Source organism: Pseudonaja textilis, chromosome 7 (genome assembly GCF_049901715.1).
Source record: "Pseudonaja textilis isolate UNSWEBS1 chromosome 7, rPseTex1.2, whole genome shotgun sequence".
NCBI classification, from domain to species: domain Eukaryota; kingdom Metazoa; phylum Chordata; class Lepidosauria; order Squamata; family Elapidae; genus Pseudonaja; species Pseudonaja textilis.
In genome coordinates this window covers 27,991,434-28,012,080 of record NC_141996.1, presented here as the reverse complement: position 1 = coordinate 28,012,080, position 20,647 = coordinate 27,991,434, and the positions used below count along the sequence as shown (strand labels likewise).

General features: G+C 33.5%; 1 protein-coding gene across 7 annotated transcripts in view; it reads right to left on the bottom strand.

The window, feature by feature from the left end:
* The window catches only part of ZBTB20 (zinc finger and BTB domain containing 20), a 489,101-nt gene that overhangs the window by 375,092 nt on the left and 93,362 nt on the right, over positions 1–20,647 (bottom strand). For all 7 annotated transcript variants that reach the window (XM_087937277.1, XM_087937279.1, XM_026708907.2 and 4 more), the window contains exon 2: positions 8,437–8,560. The gene's annotated coding sequence lies outside the window, so the exon portion shown is untranslated. The remainder of the gene's footprint in view (positions 1–8,436; positions 8,561–20,647) is intronic.

Here is a 20,647-nt window from a genome sequence, read left to right as displayed (position 1 = left end):
TAACACTACTATTTACCCTCGACAGAAATGTCATTCCTGATTTTTCTACATCAATTGTCCAACATGATATAATCATAATCATAATCATATTTCCAAGAGCAAAAATAAAATAAAATCCTTAGGTAAGAAACAGCCCATATATTTTTAATTACAGAAGCTGTTTAATTCATTTAACCAAGTGAAATTACAATGTAGATGAGGGAAAAAAAACCTATACTATATATTAATGAGCACATATTTTATATTTACTATTCTTTACTACATTTTTAAAATAAATGCACAAATTGAGCAAAGGGGTACAACTATGCTGACCAAGCAATGGATAGTATTACATATGAGCATTTGTAAAGAGAATGACTAGGCATAAAACAAGTCTTGTCATTTTCTTATATGTGATGCATCTAAAAAAGGAATAGGGCTTTGACTGCATGGTTGCAATCACTGTCTTGATTTTTCAATCTCTGTCACAGCGCACCTGACATCACAGTATATAACGGTATCATGACAAATTCAGTTAATTTATTTCAACCTACTGAACACAAATGCCTTAGTGCAAATAAAAATGTTTTGAAAAAGCAGATTTGGGGCCTTAACAACAAACAGTTTATTTGATTGATTTTTATCAACTGAAGGATTCTTCCCACAGTTCTCTTTGGAACTACACAGACCGTTTTTTTTAAAAAAATGCTAATTTAAATCAATTTATGTCAAGGCAAAGCTACATTAAAAATCTGTGTATATAACACCGCACTATAAAATGCTTTGTAGAAGATGTATGACCTAAAATTAAATGGAAATGATCACACTACTATGAAAGTAAAAAATTAACTTGCCGCAAAAGTATTATGTGATTATAAACTGTTATACTTTTTCTTCAAAAGGACTACTTTTCAATAGAATATTTGAAGCAATTGCTTAAGTAATTTGAAAAGAATCCCTACTAAAAGAATACAATAGTATATGTAAATAACAATAAAATTTCTGTAGACTTCATTTTCAGCATGAAAATAAAGAATATCTTAACATTTCTGGCCTATAAGAAAAAAAGTAATCTTATATTGCAATTGTTATTGAATAAAAATACAGAAGAAAGTGCTTGTCTAACAATCTTGTACTTTCTGCATTTCATAGATAAAATGCTGGAAATCAGGAGAAGGTTTATGCTTTGTGAACAATTAGGTCAAGTAGCACATGAAAATTTTATAGTTATATAACTAAAGAGGTTAGAAAATTACTTTCAGCTGACAATTCAGAAATGTGGAACATCTTTGAATATCTCTGATTCTTCCTAATTATCCTAACAGCCCTGATCTTATAAGGAACCAAGTAACAGCACAGAAACTTTATAGAATTTGAAAGATATGAATATGACATATACAATAATGTCCTTGTGTTCGTTCTGAAACTTGATCTGACAACTTCTTTACTCTGTGAGTTTCAGTATCCCCAACATTGTTAAACATGTTAGTAGTCATTAAGTCTGTCCAAGATCTTAAGCTTTCTAGATCACAATAAAACATAGTGAAACAGAATTCATATAACCTACAGTAAAATTGCAAATATATTCATATTTCAATAGAACGTCAATGTCTTCTTGCATCAGAATGTATATTACTGCTGAGGGGAAATTCAGGGGCAGAAAAAGAACAGACCGTTATTTCTAGGTATTAATTTAAAAAAGTCTTCCCACCTTATTTCATTGGTATACGCACACACAAGTACAAAAAGTGTGTATGTGAAAAGAGAAAGCTTTAGACAATTTTTTTCATTATGTGTACTCATATCTTATATTATATGCTATGTGCCCAAGTCTTAGCATTAACTGATGATGTATGAGGTTTCACAACTATACTGCAACATGTTTAAGGACTTCACATTACTAAAACTTGCTTTCTTTTAATATTTTGTTCTTGTATAAAGGACCAACTGATTTTCTTACATTGTAAAATTAGAAAGTTTTGTATCTGTTCAAAAACGTTATTAAAAAGAACCTGTTCACAATTACTTTAAAAAGCAGAAATCCCACTTCATGCTATCATTATCCTATTTTATTTTGGGAGCGGTATGTGTGAGTGTAATTTAAACATATATTGAAACTATTGTCCACTTTATATTAACTTTAATGAGAAAATAAATGAAGTTCCACAGAAATTCTACAGACTGGTACAGAGTCTGTTATCAAATTCCTGCATGCATTTTCACAGGATTAAAACAACCAATAATCAAATCAGCACATGTATTTTAAAACTCCATGTCTAATTTTTTTCTCTGTCCATGTAATCAATCCTTTCAAACTGAAGAATTTTTACAAAGATTAGGTTTATAAAGGGAAAATTATTAGCATTTTGTTAAAAATAAGTAGGCCTTTTTGCTCTCTCAACGTTCTTGGACATGGCTTTTTGTTTTACTGAAAACTAAACTCTTATAAAATAAATAAATAAAAAATACAGATTATGATAATTGGTGCATGATCTTATTCAAACAGGAAATATTCAAAATCTTAACTCAGATGAGAAAGGTAGCTTTTAATTAAGAGAAGACAACAGATAACCTCACTATCCAAATCCTTTAAACAGAAAAATCCAATAATAAGCTAATTAATGATTTAAATCACTTAATTTCTATTATAGTCCCATATCCATGTCTCTTATTAGAGCACTATAAGAAATCAATCACAAATGTTATTGTTATTGTTGTGAAATATATACCCAGACATATAGCCAAAATGCTGTACAAATACATAATATGAATAGATTTAGATTTATACATATTATAAATTTCCAGAAAATTGGTATCTGAAAAAAGTCACTTTATTAGTCCTGATCTATATCAATAAATTCAAACCTGCTTAATTAAATGAATCAATTTAAAGAAAGTATTTTTAACTCAAACTTCTCCTAGAAGTTTAAGTTTAAAAGGTCCACACAGCTTTCTTTATTGTTGTGATTTTAAGAGACAAAATTCTGTGACATTTCATTTGCTCTTTTTTAACAACAAAAAAAGACTGCTGTGACTACCCCATGTAGCAATTCTATTCACCATCAGCACCTCTGCACTCCCCATGTGCTTAGAGAACAACTGATTAGCACTTTGCATAATTAACCTGATTAGCACTGTGCATAATCAAACTGATTACCACTCTGCATAATTAAAAGAAATAATAGCAACAACAACAATAACTAGTTAATATGAATAACTGCTATTCCAACAGGCAATTTACTAGAATCAAAATTATTTTAGTACACAACTACCATTCTTTAACATTGTTTTAATTGTTGAGCATTTATACCAGAAATGGTTTCAATAAATTGACCGTTACCCAGAGAATAATAAATTCTAGGAATGATAACTAGAGACTAGTTATCCAAATAGATAAATCATTAAATGGAAGCATTTCATGCATATTCCAACATCAATAAAAAATTTAAAAACACTCATTCTAATTTGTATCCTCCATATAGAGGTAAATATTAAAACTCTGTGAATTTAAAGCATTGTCCTTTTGTCTTTAATCTACATGTGAAATTAGTGGTTTGAATTTCCTTATATAAAGGTCTGTATGTTTTTACAGATCATCCCATTTTCTAACCTGAGAGCTTATTCAGGCTCCCTAGTTGTCCTGTTGCCAATAAAAGTTAAAAACTATTTTTGGAGGAAATGGTGTTGCTCTGTACTCACACTCCTTTCATTGGATATGCAATCTCTGTGTACATTCCTGTTGTGCTTTTAAAGTATTTATTCCTCCTCTTATCTCACCTCACAACCTTAGTAGATGACTAGTTCAGTTCTCCAACTATTTCACAAAGCAGGAATGCACTTTCAACTGAGTCGATGGTTGCCATGGTCTCTAACATCATTTAGAGATACTGTACTTCTACCATGAATGCTATAAAAATGAACGACTTTCAACACCTACCCTGATAATAAAAAGTGACAGGTTTGAAATTTGCAATTTTTACTGTATTTATTTCCTAAGCCGCTTAGTTTTGCCTGGTATACTATTTCTGTTCTGACCCAAACCTGGTTCCAAGAGAGCAAACACAAGACAAAGGCAGCTAAGAATTCTGTTTCTTCACAGATAAAACGCTGCTTCCAACTACTTAGCTCCGACAAGAAAGAACCTTGCCAAGTTTTTGCAAGTCTGCCAAAACACAACAGATAAAAAATAGTTTACCATACAAGAATCTTCAAATACCAACTGTAATGTCCATGAGGCTGTGTTCAAAATGTCTTTGCCTTCTGCAAAGTACGTTCGTTCACAGCTTGCTTTTATCTTCTTGAAGGAGGGGCCATTATCTTGTAGCCTTAGTCCCGAGTCGCCCATGCTGTTGTAACTGCTCTTTTCTCTGAGCAATCCTGCACGCATGTGCACTTGGCACAGGCTCCTCGGGAACCTCCTCATCACTGCTGCCAGGCCCCACAATCTCTGAAGGCAGCAGTCCACTCCCTAATGGTCCTGGCCCCTCATATGAATTCTCACTCTCCTCAGCTGTCCGTACCTGCTTCCGGCTATCCACAAATATTTCATTGTTGATTTTTTTGTCACAGAAAACAATGTACAAAAGTTTTAAAAATAGTAAATTAAAAGAATTCTGACAAATTTTGAACAAGTAATCTTTGGTTTACAAAGCAAACCATTCTGTTAGAGCATTTTTGGAAAAATAGAAAACATTAGAGACTAATAGGTCAGTAAGAAATGAATTTTATTTAAAAATTCATTGTTACTATTCCATTTATGTATATTATGTAAATTTACATTTATAAACCTACTTTAATTTGGGATGTGTGGCCGTATGGGAAAGTAAGAGAGTACAAAAGAAATACACATACATTTTGGCGTGGTGATACAATATTATCTGCAACCAGCAAGAACAGTCTGAGAGAAACTAGGGAGTATTCTTATTCTTCTAAAAGTCAAATATTTCAGAGCCCTTTTAGGGATGTCTGAATGAGATGAAACCAAGTGAAGAACCATTACCAGGGGGCTGTGTCTTCAGAATTCAACTCAGTCTGTAGAGCAACGAGGCTAGAGACTACCCAACCTGGATTCTCCCGTTTACTCAATGGAGAATGCAATATAAACAGATTAACAGAGTTGGAAGGTACCTCTAGTCTAATCCCCCCCACCCGGCCAAGCAGGAGACCCTACACCACTTCTGACAGATGGCAGTCCTGTCTCTTCTTGAAATCTTCCAGTGGTTAAGTTCTAAGTCTAAAGCTTAAAGAATTAAAGCAATTACTGGAGAAAATCTCCTTCAATTTACTTTTAATATATATAGCCATTGACTATAGTGTAAAAATGTTAAATTTGGGTGTGGTTGGCAAGCATTATAGTCAGAGAAATGATTAAATATTAAATAGTCCTGGGAGAATTTTTTCCAAACTTTTTAATAAGTGGGATTAAGCCCTTTCCTGGCTATATTTGCATGTATGAATATTTTTAAAACATTATTTTAATACACACATATATATATTAAACATCCTTGTCAAGAATTAACATCTTAATGTGGGAAAGAGGGCTCAATTTCTGTGAAAGTAACACCCACATCATTGGAAGTTCCAAATAAGTTCACTGTTGCTAATAAAAGAGCAGTAAAGCTAAGGATAATCTGCATTAGGGTGATAGTAAATATGCTATGTAGATTTGAGGAAGAAAAAGTCAACTTGCTTAGGAGAAGGATCTCCAAAATCAAATCAAGAAGTAATACCTAACTACCACTAGAAAAGGAAGTGTACACACATGACTGAAATATTCAGTAGAAGTTTGATTGCAGGACAATGAGATCTCTATATATGAAGATACTCTAATTACAAAAGAAGACTATTTAACTTTCATAAATAGAGCTGGAGATTGTGATCGATGGCTATGTCTTTTGGTTGGAGCAGTGTTGAAAAATAAACATGAGAAGAGTGCTGAAGACACAAACAGGAAATTAATCCTTCGGAGGGATGCAATGACAAACTAAAACAAGATCAAGAAGAATAACTGTATTTTGAAGATATTTCCAGATCATAATAGTTAGTCAAATTATCAGCAGTAAGATATGAGTATGAAAACTAAAAATAAAGTGTGAGAAAATTGCTATATTCAAATTATGGATTTGGAACCGAAGAAGGTTTATTACTGATTTTTAAGCTCCTCAAAGTTTCAAGCACAAAACTGGTACTGCCTGAATTTTTGAAAATGCAGATATTATACTTTATGTATTCTATCATATTCTGCAATAATTCCTTAAAAAGATTGGAACTAATAAGAGAGCTCAGATTTCCATTTCCCTTTTGCAATTATTCAACAATGGTTATGTTACAACATATCATAAAATAAGTAACATTGTATCTTTGCCTAACAGTGAAAGAAAACTCATATTCCCACAAACCCTAGTTACAATTCTTAGTTTTCCTTGAACCTAAAGCCACATTTATTATTCGCCTGCCAAATCATGCCTATAAATAATAAATGAGGACCCTGGTGGTGCAGTGGTTAGAAAGCAGTATTGCAGGCTAACTTTGCCCATAGCCTGATTCTGACAGGGTCAAGGTTGACTCAGCCTTCCATCTTTCAGAGGTTGGTAAAATGAGGGCCCAGCGGCCATAGGATGACATTATAAACTGCCCATAGGGTAATGAAAAGCACAATGGAGTGGTATAGAAGTCTAAGTGTTATTGCTATTGCTAAATGCATATTTCAAATGTAAATGTAACTATTTTCTAATCATATATTTCAGTATTTCCCTCTTCTGTCACAATAAAGAAAACAGAATATTGTTAAGAAATTTAGGAAATGAAAATTTTTACAGCCCATCCTGAAGCTTTTCCAAAAATTGAAATTAGATATGTTGACCCTAATTGGAATAAGGATACCAGATTTTTTGGCAGACAGATAAATAAATTTAATAAAATAATAATAATCAGTATAATTTTGGCTTGGACTGCAAAAACAGATGATTCCTCCTTTTACTGAAACTTCAGTACCACTGTCTGTACAGAGTTGATATGTTTTCCATTCTTGTGAAATAGCTTAAATATGAAAATTCAGATGATTCTCTGAAATTTTTACATAGGGTCATCAAGACAAAATTGCTCCAGAAAGCTTTCTACTTCATGTCACTATTTTTTAACATGGGGCAGACTGTTTTAACTATATAGCATATAACATTTTATGTTTTTCTTTATGTGCAATATTATTGTGGTATGAAAGAGAGAGAAAGAGATCTTTGTATATTAGTATGTCTTCACTATTTTAATTTTGTTGTATGTTGCCCAGAGTTGTTTGGGCAGCCGATAAATATATAAAAGAGAAAGAGAGAGGGGGTAGAACGTAGGAAAAGAGAGAGAGAGAGAAATAGAAAAAGAGAGAAATTTATGTTGTCTGAATCATAATCTATAATCATTCTGTTATTATATATGTATGTATGTATGTATGTATGTATGTATGCATGCATGCATGCATGTATGTATATAATTATTATATAATTTATGTTAACAAAATTTACTGATCTATACAAAAATTCTGTCCTATTTATTTAGGCCATCATGTTTATAAGTTTATGAAAAGATATAATAGCTGAAAGACAGACATATAAAAAATATTGAATGCAGCATGGCAAAGGTGTCAAATTTATATAACCAATATATGTATGTAATGTCATATACATATACAATGTTGGCAGAGAATGTAAGAACAAAAGAATAAACCTCTTTCGAGAATTTTAAATAGTCTTTTTTAGAAATCTTCATCTAAAGTTGGAGGGCTTTTAGCAATTCATACATTTATTTCTTCCAAAATACACCTGCTTTCTTTTCCTCTCTTTTCTCTTCTTTTGCCAAACTAAATATTTTTCCATTTAATGCCTCTCTTTATTAGACAGCATCTAATTTGCATACATTTACATACAATTTAACTGCTTGCTTCTGAGAACAAAGAAATGGCTCTGTATTGTAGTAAGGGACAATACTCAGAAAAAGAAGGTATAAAAACCCGCTAGCTCAGTGGCTGTGTATTCTTTTTGTTTCAGAAATACTAAGATTTTTAAACACTCCACTTAATGGGTGAAGAAGATTATTCCAACAGACAATGCAAAAAGAAACAGCACAGCTTCCTCTTAACTCATTTTCTCTTTGGCCTGGTTAATGGGATTTATGGTCCAAGATTTCTTTGCTCCTCTTTACTTCTTTTATTAGATTTGATGGATTTAATTTTGTTACATATTTTAATTCACATTTTATTTATATACAAAGTTATGTAAAAGCTGAACTCTGAGAGCTAATTCAGTATGTTCACCTTTCCCTTATCGTTAGGATAGACTGACTGTTTCTGAATCGGCATGTAATATTGATTTCAATGCTCAATATTTTTGTTATGAGAATTATAAAGATGATGAAAAAGAAAAAGAAGACTACTATTCAGCCTACATACGCAACAAATATAGTGCTTACCATGTAACCAAAGTGAAATCAACAGGATAGGATGGGATGCAAGGCTGAGCTCTGTTTGAAAATACAAGAAGAAATTGTCGCAGCAAAAGCAGGAAGCAGCAGAGATGTTAAGCTCTCAAATTTCCTAAAAGATGAGGCAAAAGAAACACAAAATTACATGTGAACAAACTTATCATGACAGAGAGAATGAAAAAAACCAAATCTGAATATATTCAAGATTTCCACAATGACCACTTCCTAAACTTTTAAGATGACCAATTCCTCAATTATTAATTTTTATTCAATTTAAGTAAATAAATCTTGCACAGAAGATGAATGTCATATCTAGCATAGTTTTTAGATAAATACAACTGCAATGATTGGCAATATTCAGACACTAAAGAATGCAACAGAAATGGGGGAAGGGCTTAAGTTTCATTTGTTAAGACATGAAGTTACTAATTAACCTATCTCATTTCCAGAATTAGTAGAATACATTACTAATAAAAAAACTCATTAGTAATATAGTCTAACTATAATTTTACATTTTATTTATTTATTTGCCTTTTATGAGAGTCAATCCATACTCAATACAACTAATTTCTCTCATTATAGGCCTTTACATGTTTAGTAAAAAGTTGCACTGTTTTATCAAGACTTTGGTAATTAAGATTTCTTTCTTATTCTATCATCTGTATAATTTGTTTTATTTTATAGCCTTGTTATAATCTTATCATTGAATTAAAAGCAACATATAGTAAAAAAATAAATGAAGATCATATAGAACTTTATTTATATATTGATATTTCCTTTTACAAGAAAAAAATGTTTTCTCCCAAAGTTAAATAATAATAAAATACACACGAGCAAATGTGGTAAGTTGGAAAATAACCCACAACCACAGTATTAAGTTCTACACTGGTATAAAATTTAAGGCCACCAGGAAACATAGGTTTTACTACTGAATTAAAAGATGATACCATAATCTTATAGTCAAATAATTTTTAAAGTTCAAAAGTAACTAAAACTGCATTCACAGAAAATGGACTTTTGATACTCCACCTGAATATTGATTTTTTGAATATTGATGGCATTTATCTGTTTCTCCTTACCAAACTTCTATGCCAGACACTAGTTTTTTATTGCTTCTTTGTAATACATGGTGAAATGGATAAATAAGTATGATTCATTTATTTAAGATAAAATTGATAACTGTTTTTATTTTTTAAAACTGCAAGGACAGTCTTTCATTTATAAGCATTTTAGCTGTGGTGGTGCAGTGGTTAGAAAGCAGTATTGCCAATTCTATTCTACTCACTACTAGGAGTTTGCGTCTGACGGGCTCAAGATTAACTTAGCCTTCGATCCTTCCAAGGTCAGTAAAATGAGGACCCAGATTGTTGGGGGCACTGTGAGGACTCTGAAAACCACTCAGGGAGTACTGTAAAGTGGTATAACTCGAGATTCTATTGCTATTGTTATTTATTATACTATAACTGCCAAAGAGAAAGACAGAAGCTATTACATTATGTCTAGCTCTGAATAATTCTTTCCTTACACTGGAAGAGTTAACATGCTCAGATAGCTTGCAAGATACTCAGACATTTATAGCAATGAGTATTCCGGAGCTCTGTATTCGGAAGCAAATTTTGGTTTATAATTCTTTAGTTCTATATTTCCAGCCTTTGATATATTGTCATATATTGGTTTGAATGTATACAACGGAGATTGGTTTAGATAGGCCAATAGTGACTTATTTTCTACTGTCAAGGTCTATGAAAAGCACATTGAAATGTGAACTGATATATGAATGATTACTAAAACAAATCAAACAGGCAGTACAAGTCAGTGGTAATTCATTACTTTATTGCAACATAATAGCAGGAGTTCAGGTGGATTTAATTAAACTAGATAGTTATCAATTCTGTCCTGTCTACTATGTTTCTGAGGAATTTAAGTAAAAAGAGTCAACACATAGAAGTAAAAAAAATATGTGTAAGTGTCTTGAGCTTTATAAATTGATGTAACAAATTTAACATGGTAGTATTTAAAATACTAGATGTTATTTCTCATTAAACTGGCTACACATCACTTAACCCAGAGACTTAACCAAAAGTAAAATACTGCCATTTCTGTGCAGATTATTCAGTTGTACTGCCATTTGATATGCCATTAGGCTAAATGTGTTCTCTGGGAGATCAACCCAGCGTAATACATTTCATGATTAAGCACAACTAGAGAATATTCCACATTTTCATACAACTTGCAAAGCTTCTAGTCATTTAAAATCCTCCTATTCCATCTGTTTGGTTATCAGGCCAAGCTGGAATCCTGGAAGTATCACCCTAATCCTAATAAGCTAAATTGTTAGCTGGGCTTCTCTTCTGGAAAGCAATGGGGCACGCCAAAACATGATAAAACAGTATGCTTCTGTGTAATGAGATAACTTTAAAAATGAACAACTTATTCCATGCCTTCTATTTGGGCCAATTAACCTTCTCGGACTTCTGGGGATAAAATATACAATACATAGTAATAATCATCTTCTGCTTGATTGACATTCTTGTTTCATAATGTACATTTACAAAAGGTTATTTATATGTTTATAATTGTTAAATTATTTTCCTTTTTGATATACGTCTTTGTCAGAGATGGACAAATAACTTTAACTATTATTCCTTTTACCTGCTTTCCTATCAACTGTATAGTTTATGTTTTTCTTTGACAGAAAAACCTAAATCATATTTTTACAATTCAGATGCATTAATTTTCTTAGGTTTGCCACAATACAAGAGATATAGAAAAGGAGTTATGTACATGTTATCGTTCATATTTCCAAATCAGTTCTAATTTAATTAAATTACAAAAGTATTATATGGGTATATGGTTAATTATGTCATGTGTTACAGTAGTTCAGGAAATCAGACTTACATGAATCTCCTATTCAGCCATCTGCTCAAGGGACTTAAGAAATTAACTGCTCTGTTCTTGAATACACTAACAACTTGGAATAGTATATAATTTTTTTTAAAGAAAACCCATTACTATCATCTTCCATAGAATCATAGGCTTAGAATAAACATTGGAGGTCTTCTAGTCCAAGGAGCCTTCATGCCATCTTAAACAAATGGTTATCCAATCTTTTCTTGAGACTTGCAGAAGATTAAGCTCCATGTTTCTTATGGAAAATACATTTAAAAAGTGTAGAGCTTCAGTTTGCAGTCAGTTCATCATCTTGACTTTTGATTCTCCCCTGAAAGATGCCAGTGTTTCCAAATACATGAAATTGTTGTAGATTTTAAGTGGATTCACTGAAACCGACAAGAAATCATGACTAAAGTCTCACTGATTTTAATAACTTCATTCTAAGGTTTATAAATGTAGAATGCAAGTCTTACTATCAATAAAACATCTGATTTTTTAAAAATCATACCATCTATTATTATAATGGATGTTATTTCACAAAATGGATGAATATAAAACCTACAGTACAACTATGAACTTACTAATTATAAATATCTGCACTGTGATCATATGACAACTTCATAAAGTTACATATTTGAAAATGGTAAAGATGGAAGACTGAAAGGGTAGCTGTAAAGAATTATTTACCTAGTAGACTCTAATGATGTATTTACTTAGTAGCTAGGAAACCTTCACAGTATATTTCAAATATATTTACACACAGCACACACATACATAGAGAGAAAGAGGTAAAGAGAGAGAGGGAGAGAGAGCTGTAGCGGTTAACATTCTGGACTAGTGCTAAGCATAGAAACTGGCAGAATGAGTTTGTGTAGTATGCTGTTGGGGAGAATGGTCTGATAAAATATCTAACAGACTTTGGGAAACTGGAAGAAGAAAAAGAGATACCTTAATGTAAGGAAAAGAATAAGTTTGAGAAAGAGACTTAGAACATCTCCACCTTAGTTATGCTTAAACAGGCAAAGAATTATTTTGGTAGGCTTTCAAGGTTAACATCAAGCACCCTATAGCTGGTCAACACAAGAAACAAGAACCACTTGAATTTTTGGAAAATCCAACTAATATAACTCAATCAAAAAGTAGTGTGGGCTAACCAGTCGAGCAGGTACCAAAAAAACCTATCCTTGAAACAGTTTTCTTATTATAAATCATAAGATTTGTTGGAAAAAAATAGATATCAGAATCAAAGTTATTGTCTTCTTTACAAAAATCTGGAATGTTGCATTGCTTAGGTCAGGATAGGTGTAAACATTTGTTTTCTGGATATTAAGAACCCCTAACTGCGTCAATCTCTGCATTGAATTTGAATTAGAAATAGAAAAATGGATTGCACAATTTTCTAAAGAGGACAATGAAATCCAGACCACTTTTTCATAAAACTGTTAGTGCTTATAGAGAAGAAAGCATGTACTGGCAAACATTTGTTAAGTGATTCTTGGGTAAGGAGAGGACAGAGAACAGCACAAGCCAATCCACACTCACTTCCAAATAATTTCTGCAGGTATTAAGTGCACAGCTGGATTTAACAAGAAATGGGATATAAATTGTAAAATGCTTTATCCATTCTGATGCTATATTTGTCACAATCACTGTAACAGTTGAGTTTAAACAAACGAAGTTGGTGCTAGCAATCCAAGAATCCCCATGTCAAGTATAGCTGCTTTAGCCTGATTCAATGAAATCTAGCTGAATAGTTCCAGGCTGCTGAATCAGTTGAAAACATATAAGTCAAAAACAAACAAACCAAAATCCTACATTCTGTGTCCTGTTCAATAAAATATATTTCTGTTCTATGACAACAGAAAGGAACATATGAAATCAAAGCAAAATTTGAAGCAGGTAATATTTCCAGCATTTGAGAGAAAGAAGGAAGCTTGCTTATAATGTGATTGCATTAACATTTCATTATGATCAGAAAGCCTTTGGAAAATAAGGTCTTAAGAAGACTCTGCAATGGACTGCCAAGGTTGCCGACTTTCCAAAATTCTGGGTTCAGCACATTCGGTGACCATTCTCTCTGGATTTGGATTTCACTCCAAACTCTGTTTGAATAAAAAGAGCAAAGCAGCTGGGGAATTCTGAAGTGCAGTGCATCTTTATTAGTTCCCATCTGCAGTCTGAAATCAGCTCATGGCAACTCTGGCTAAATCCTGGTGTTCCTAAGTCCAATTCTGGATCATTTTAAATTACTTGATACAAAATTTGGGGTGCAAGACTTTCTTTTTTGTATAAACATTCTTCCAATAGAAGAGAAAGTAGTTTAGGGCTGAATTGTGAAATCGTTGAGGCTCTCTAAGTTTGTTTGCTTCCAGATGTTTCATTACTTGACTAAGTTACTTTATCAAGATACCTGGTTGGGTAATGAAATATCTGGAAGCAAACAACCAAGCTCAGAGAGCACTGAGGACTAAACATTCTTATTATTCAGCACAGAAAAAACAAGCAGCCCTCCAACTAATCAATTTTTAAAAGGATGCACGAGGGTTATCCACAAAATAGATTACGTTTTCGTCTGTAGCAAGAAGGAGCAGAGCTAGCGTGGCCATCTTTGGTCTGTGCGTCCGCCGCTCAGTCTGCATCTAGTTGTGCTAGTGGGAGGTTCATATCGTTGTCCGTTATTTCACAGCAAACGTTTGAAATGTGTGCAGCAATTGAAAATCCCATGAGTTGTGAGGTGCGATCAGTGATAAGGTTTTCGTTGGCAAAAAACCATAAACCAACTGAAATTTTTCGGCAACTGTGTGAAGTGTACGGGGACAACATCATCACTAAAGGTGGAGTGCACCAATGGTGCATTAAGTTTAAAAATGGCCAAACTACGGCACTCGAGAAGTCCTGAATGCTTTCAAGTGGGAGATTTTTCCTCATCCGCCCTACAGCCCCGATCTTGCACCAAGCGACTACCACTTGTTTCCGAGGATGAAGACCTGGCTTGGAACACAGCGCTTTGACAACGACACGGAACTGCGGGCGGGCGTGACTGACTGGCTCAAATCTCAGGCAGCTTAATTTTATGACAATGGAATTACAAAGTTTGTTCACTGCTATGATAACTGCCTCAATTTGTTTGGTGAATATGTTGAAAAGTAGTATTTAAGTATCACTTTCAAGTGTATATAATAAAAAAAATTTTCCTACATTTTGTTTTTTTTCTATCGCAAAACGTAATTTATTTTGTGGATAGCCCTCATATATAACAATTTTAAATCAGTTTAGATGAAAGATGGGGAAAATACATTATAGCATAGAGGTTAATTTTAAAAAACCTGTTAACTAAAGTGGGTCACTATCAGTTCTGCCTTAGAAGTCCAAGAATGTCTTAGAGAAGGAAAAAATATTTTCATCTATAACATGGAAAATCTAGAATTTAAATTATCTATTTTGTTCAACCTGAATTTGGACACACCGGACTGTTCCCAATTCCTGTTACTAGTGGTAAAGAAACGACACATAAATAGGTGCTGGGAAATGACCCACAGCATGAAGCTGCATAATGGTCATTATAACATGGGTTTACTTAAACCAAATTTAAATACAATACAAATAGGTCACAGTTTTGCTTGTAGCCCTTGTCTTCACCGTGTGCTAAAGAAAATTTAATTTGCTTAGAAGAATGTGTGAATCCAACCATGGTGGTTTGTCAGTTGGAGTTTATAGCTTACTATTTTGTATGAAGCAGACCACTATAAATATATAAAGCAAACTATTATAATTTGGTTCAGGTAGTCATGATTTTACCTTAGTGTTGACTACATCCTGCACCATTTATATAAATTACAATTAATCTACAATTAGTCATTGTATGTATTAAGTTAGTACAGTATGGATATCTAATAAGTGTAGTTTTCTAGTATGATGCAATACACATGAAACTGTTGAAGGCCATAAAATATGGCATAGGTACATGGAAAGAATATGCCACTTTTTTTGCTTATATGGTGTTCTAATTAAAACTAGGCCAAGTGATTATAAGTTTATTTTGGATCAGCTGTTCCAGATGCCCATTTCCTTGTACTATTATGCTTTATTCACATTTTAAATCAACAGAGGAAAAAAATAAACTAAAGAAGTTTGAGGTATCTGTTGCTCCACAATCTTTTAATTGTCTGATGTTTACTGTTACGTATAACTGATTCATATACTGAGCTATTAAATAACCATAAAAGTTTGATTTCAATTTGACTATATGATTTACACGTAACTCCCTGGGATCTTCAAATAAGTTCCTTGTTTGAATCTTTTGACATTCACTGACACAGAATTAAGTCTCATTTGAATAAAAGACTTAAGAAATATCTCAAATATGGGAAAACTGAAATGTTCAGAACTATTACAAGTTGATCTCATATCCAAATCCTTTGAGATACCAACCACTTCATACAGTTTGGGGAAACACATAACATAGCAGAGCCTACATGATTCTGTGCACTGCTACAGATAAGTAACAAAAGTAATATTCTTTCAGTTGATTGATACACATTTGCTCTCAAAATTTAGCAAAAGAAAAGGAGAATATAATCTTACATTACACTACCTCTCTATGAAACTGATTTTTTTATATCTGTTCCAGTTCATCATTTTGTCATGCTCAGTAACCTGGGACAATAAGCAAAGCAGAGGTGAGAAAAGGGTCTAGAAATTAAAAATAACCTATAAAAAGCAGTCAGTATCAAGTAATGGTTTCCCTGCACTTTAAAAACAAATCTTCCTTGCCATGCTCACTTTCTTATAAGGGGGAAACTGTTTTATCGTAACAGGTTTACATCTTCAAAAAAAGCTATTTACCCCATCTATTCATCCAGCCTGACTTTGAAATGGACTCACAGTTTTTACTGCTCTGTTGTTTCTAAAACTGTAGATTTCTTTTCTAACTCGTTAAGATGTAAAGTCCTTCTGATCATATCTATGCAAGAGAAAACACAGCTGAAGTTTTTTACACATAGTCCATTTCATCCTGGCATTAAAAGCTACTGCTATACAAGATCAGTTCCAATCCTCAAAACCCATTAACATCTTAAATGTTTGAAAACAGTGTTTGGATGCTGTGCTCTTTAAAGACACTACTCATGATTTATAACCAAAGTTAAAGACATACAATGCATTTAAAAATGTGCTTTAAGTTGTTGAAGTTGAAGTTGTTGCACTGAACATATGCCACCAAACCACAGGCCCCTAACTGTAAAACTATTTTTCACTGAAGTGTAAAAATATATTGCATAGAAGAACACCCGGCTGTCGAGGAGATGGTGAGTCTGCACATTCAGACTCAAATACAGGATAGAAATTACACAATTATCATCTTTCTTTCATATTTAGGCCTGTATATCTACATTAACACTGTTCTTAAATAAAAAAAAAAAAGGAATTAAACTTTTTTCCCCTCCACTTCCTTCTGCCCAGAGGTGGTATTCAACAGGGTCTGACCAGTTCTGAGAACCGGTAGTGGAAATTTTGAGTAGTTTGGAGAACCGGCAAATACCACCTCTGACTGGAGATTTTACAGTATCCTTCCCCTGCCATGGCCACCAAGCCATACCCACAGAACCAGTAGTAAAAAAATTTGAATCCCACCACTGCTTCTGCCCCATCACCTTTGTGGGTGGTGCCTGCTGCTGGTGGAGCCCAGGACAGTTCATCTATGTTCGCCCTGTAATGGAGTCCTCCAGGCAGTGGCACCTGCAGAAAGGCAGGTGTGTTCCAAGGAGAGTTCTAGCATGAAGGTCATGGCAGCAACTCTCTGATGTATGTTCCTTCACCACCTGCTGCACCTAATTATTCTCTTCACTCCTTTGCTCATGTTTTCCTCACTTAGACATGCAGAATCCCCATCTTGACCAAGATATTGGAGGTTGAGGGAATTGTTTTGGTTAACTTTTGTTTTACATAAATCATTCTTGTGGCCTGTTGGCTGCCTGCCCCTCCAGCAGCTGAATCAAACAAGGAGAGGGCGTGGGAGTCAGGGCCAGCATCAAAGTAACCTGAGAGCTATGAGGGAGAAGAGGGAATGGAGCTGTCAGTGATAGAGGCAAAGGCAGAGCCCTCTGCCTCTCCATCAGCCCTCAGATGGAGAGTCAACAATCCCCAAGTCTGGAGGTGATGAGGAAGAGGAAGAACAGCTGGGTCCAGTGCCTGTTGCATGGATGCGCAGAAGACAGAGAAGACAGGAGTGGAAATCTATGGGCCAATCCTTGGATGGAAGAGCCACCGCTGCTAGAGAAGACCTATCTTAGCTCTGGAGATAAAAAGCAAGGAGTGAAGATGAATAGATAAATTGACAGACAACTATTCTTCTGCCTGCCAGACAGACTTGCTAGCCTGCTGTGTGTGAGAGAGAGACTTTTTGCCAGGGCTGCTGGCCCTTCTAATAAAGGAATCATTGATTTAACTACAGAGGGTTTGTCGTGTTTGGGAGCCAGGTCAGAACAATCATGATCTCCCAGGTCACCCCTAGTACTATGAAACCTCATTTGAGTAGTTCTGTTCTAGACTTTAAACTAAATATATCATATAAAAAACAGGAAATATGGTTATGGTATGCATTAAATTTAAGATTTTCATAAACCTTAAATATTTTATTATATATGTATTTTATCAATATTCCTGCAGAATATATATAGCCACCCATCTCACATATATGATCCTGGACAGTTTACACAATTTTCTTAAACAATGTGTCTTTTTAATTATTGGCAGGCCTTATCCATTGAATTTTAGCTGTGAACCTTGGCTGAATCTGTGCAACACACCAAGCACATCTTATTATAACTTAAAACTAGGAATTAACCATAGTAAGTAAGGTAGTTGAAATTCCAGGAACTAGTACATGGCACAAAATCTTTAAGCTTATTCTGCTTATACTGTCAATTTGTATATCAGAAGACAAAATTGTCAATGTGCCCCAATGGAAGAATATGTTTACTCTTTTCTAGATTGATTGATATCTTTATGAGAAATGTGAGATAAGCTTGTATAGTGTGTGCCTCTGCGTGTCTATATATTTATAATGTCTTCAAGTCAGACTCCTGATAACTGCATGGACAAAACCTCAGCAAGATTTTCAGAAGCGGTTTTCCATTGCCTTTTTCCTAGGGCCAAAAGAAAGTGACTGGCCATGGTTGGCTTCATCCCTAAGGCTAGATTTAAAAGTCACAATCTTCCAGTTTGCAATTTGTTCACAATATATCCTATTACTATTTATAAATATTGAGAATCCTTTAATATTTTACTTCTCCTAATTCTGTTTTTCATTTCAATGGAAGATTGAAGGACTCCTAACCAACAAAAAACATGCGTCAATTCAGAGTTTATTCAATGTAAATTGTGAGAACAAATGGAAACAAAGTTTGATGTGAGCAAGATCAAATGCAAAGCCTCAAAAAAAATAATGTGTAATATCTTCACCCAAATATATTTTGGGATGATTGCCAAGAAGTTAGCTATAAATATGGTAGGCTTAGCAGAATGCAACTTGAATTGAAAGTTTTCAGATTGAATAGGAAAAGCAGTTATAACTCCCTAATCAACATATATGAATAACAAAAAAGTATATCTTAAGTTTCCAGATTCCATGATGATATGTATGAATTTTATTTTGTTTTTATACTAGAAATGTGAGGTAGTACATTTGGACATTTACTTGATTATGAAGTTGACATTCAGTCAACTTAAAGATATCAGGAGAGAAAGTAAAAAAACAAATTATTCTTAGGAATGGAGAAAATGGCTATTTCGATAGCTTGAACTCAGAGCAATAATATTTGGTTTTCTTCTTCCCAAATTGTCATATTTAATCAACAAATCCATAAACCATCAATTATTGTTTTTTTTAATTTTCAGCAAAAAGGCTATAAGAATATTTCCAGTCTTCCAATAAAAGTACTTATAATAAAGTTCTTCTAGTTTACTTTATTGTCATTGCACCTTGTAAAATGAAATTAAATGCCATTCTTCAGCATATTTATTATATCTATAAAAATAAAACACAAACAAACATCCTTCGCATTCTATACAATTGAACTGAAAATCCCTAAGATAGCATTAATATTGCACTATACAATAGAATTCAATATAATTACTGCTCTGGGATAGAAGCTGTTTTTCAGCCTATTTGTCCTTGTTTTTCTTATCCTGTACTGTCTGCCAGATGGTAATAGTTCAAAAAAAGGGTGCCCAGGATGAGATGGATCTTTGAGAATGTTTTGAACTTTCTTAAGGCAACGGGAGCTATAAAGCTCTCCCAAAGAGGGGAGAGGGCAACCAATGATCTTCTGGGCAATGATGTTAACCCTCTGGTTAACCTCTGGTTAACAATGATGTTAACCCTCTTCTAAAATAGATGTAGTGAATAAGACTGCAACTACATATTCAGAGTGTCACAATCCTGATACCCTTAATTCAAATAAATTAGCAGGATAGTTATAGACTATGAATACATTATAAATACCGATATTGCCTTTAACTCCTAGTAGGAAAAAATAACAAAAATATATTACTTAGTTTATTTCACATTTGACAGCTACTCTCATTCACTGGAGCAATAGCTGAAGTACTTAAAACTAGTATTTCTTATTGTAGTCATTGGGGCTTACTCATAATGCACCTTTGAACTATTCCTGTCTCCTGACCCTAAAATGCCTTAAGAAAATCTTGTACAGACTTGGTAACAGCTCACAAGGATTCAACTAAACCTCAGACTACCATTCCTTCCACTGGGCACAACTCCTCTGCTGCTGTGTAATCCTACAATTCTGTTTGAGGAAATTAAGATATTGATAGAGATAGAGAGAATGAGAGGGAGAGAGGGATGGAGGGAAGGACCAAGAGAGAGGTGTGTGTTTTGTTTTTGTACGTACACATAGACATACATATATAAACACAAAATATGTGTACATACGTGGACACATTGCACACAGTTAAATAGACATGTGGGTTTAATTATTATTTTTCTTGCCCTGAGAACTAGCTTTATCCTTGTTATATTTATTTATTGTCCAAGAATGCACTGTTTAATTATTTCTCCATTTACTTGAAGAACAAGAAGTAAAACAATTGTTTGGTTTAGCAGACTATATGGAAAATAAAATAGTTGACTGAAAGTATTTTATTTTAAACAACTATGATCTTACTGGAATTTACAAATATCAGAATGACTGAAATTTAGATTTAATTCTTCACTTCAAAAAGCACTATCTTGGTGTACCCAGGAACAAAACAAGTCCCACTAGGTCAAATTTTAGGCATAGTTTTG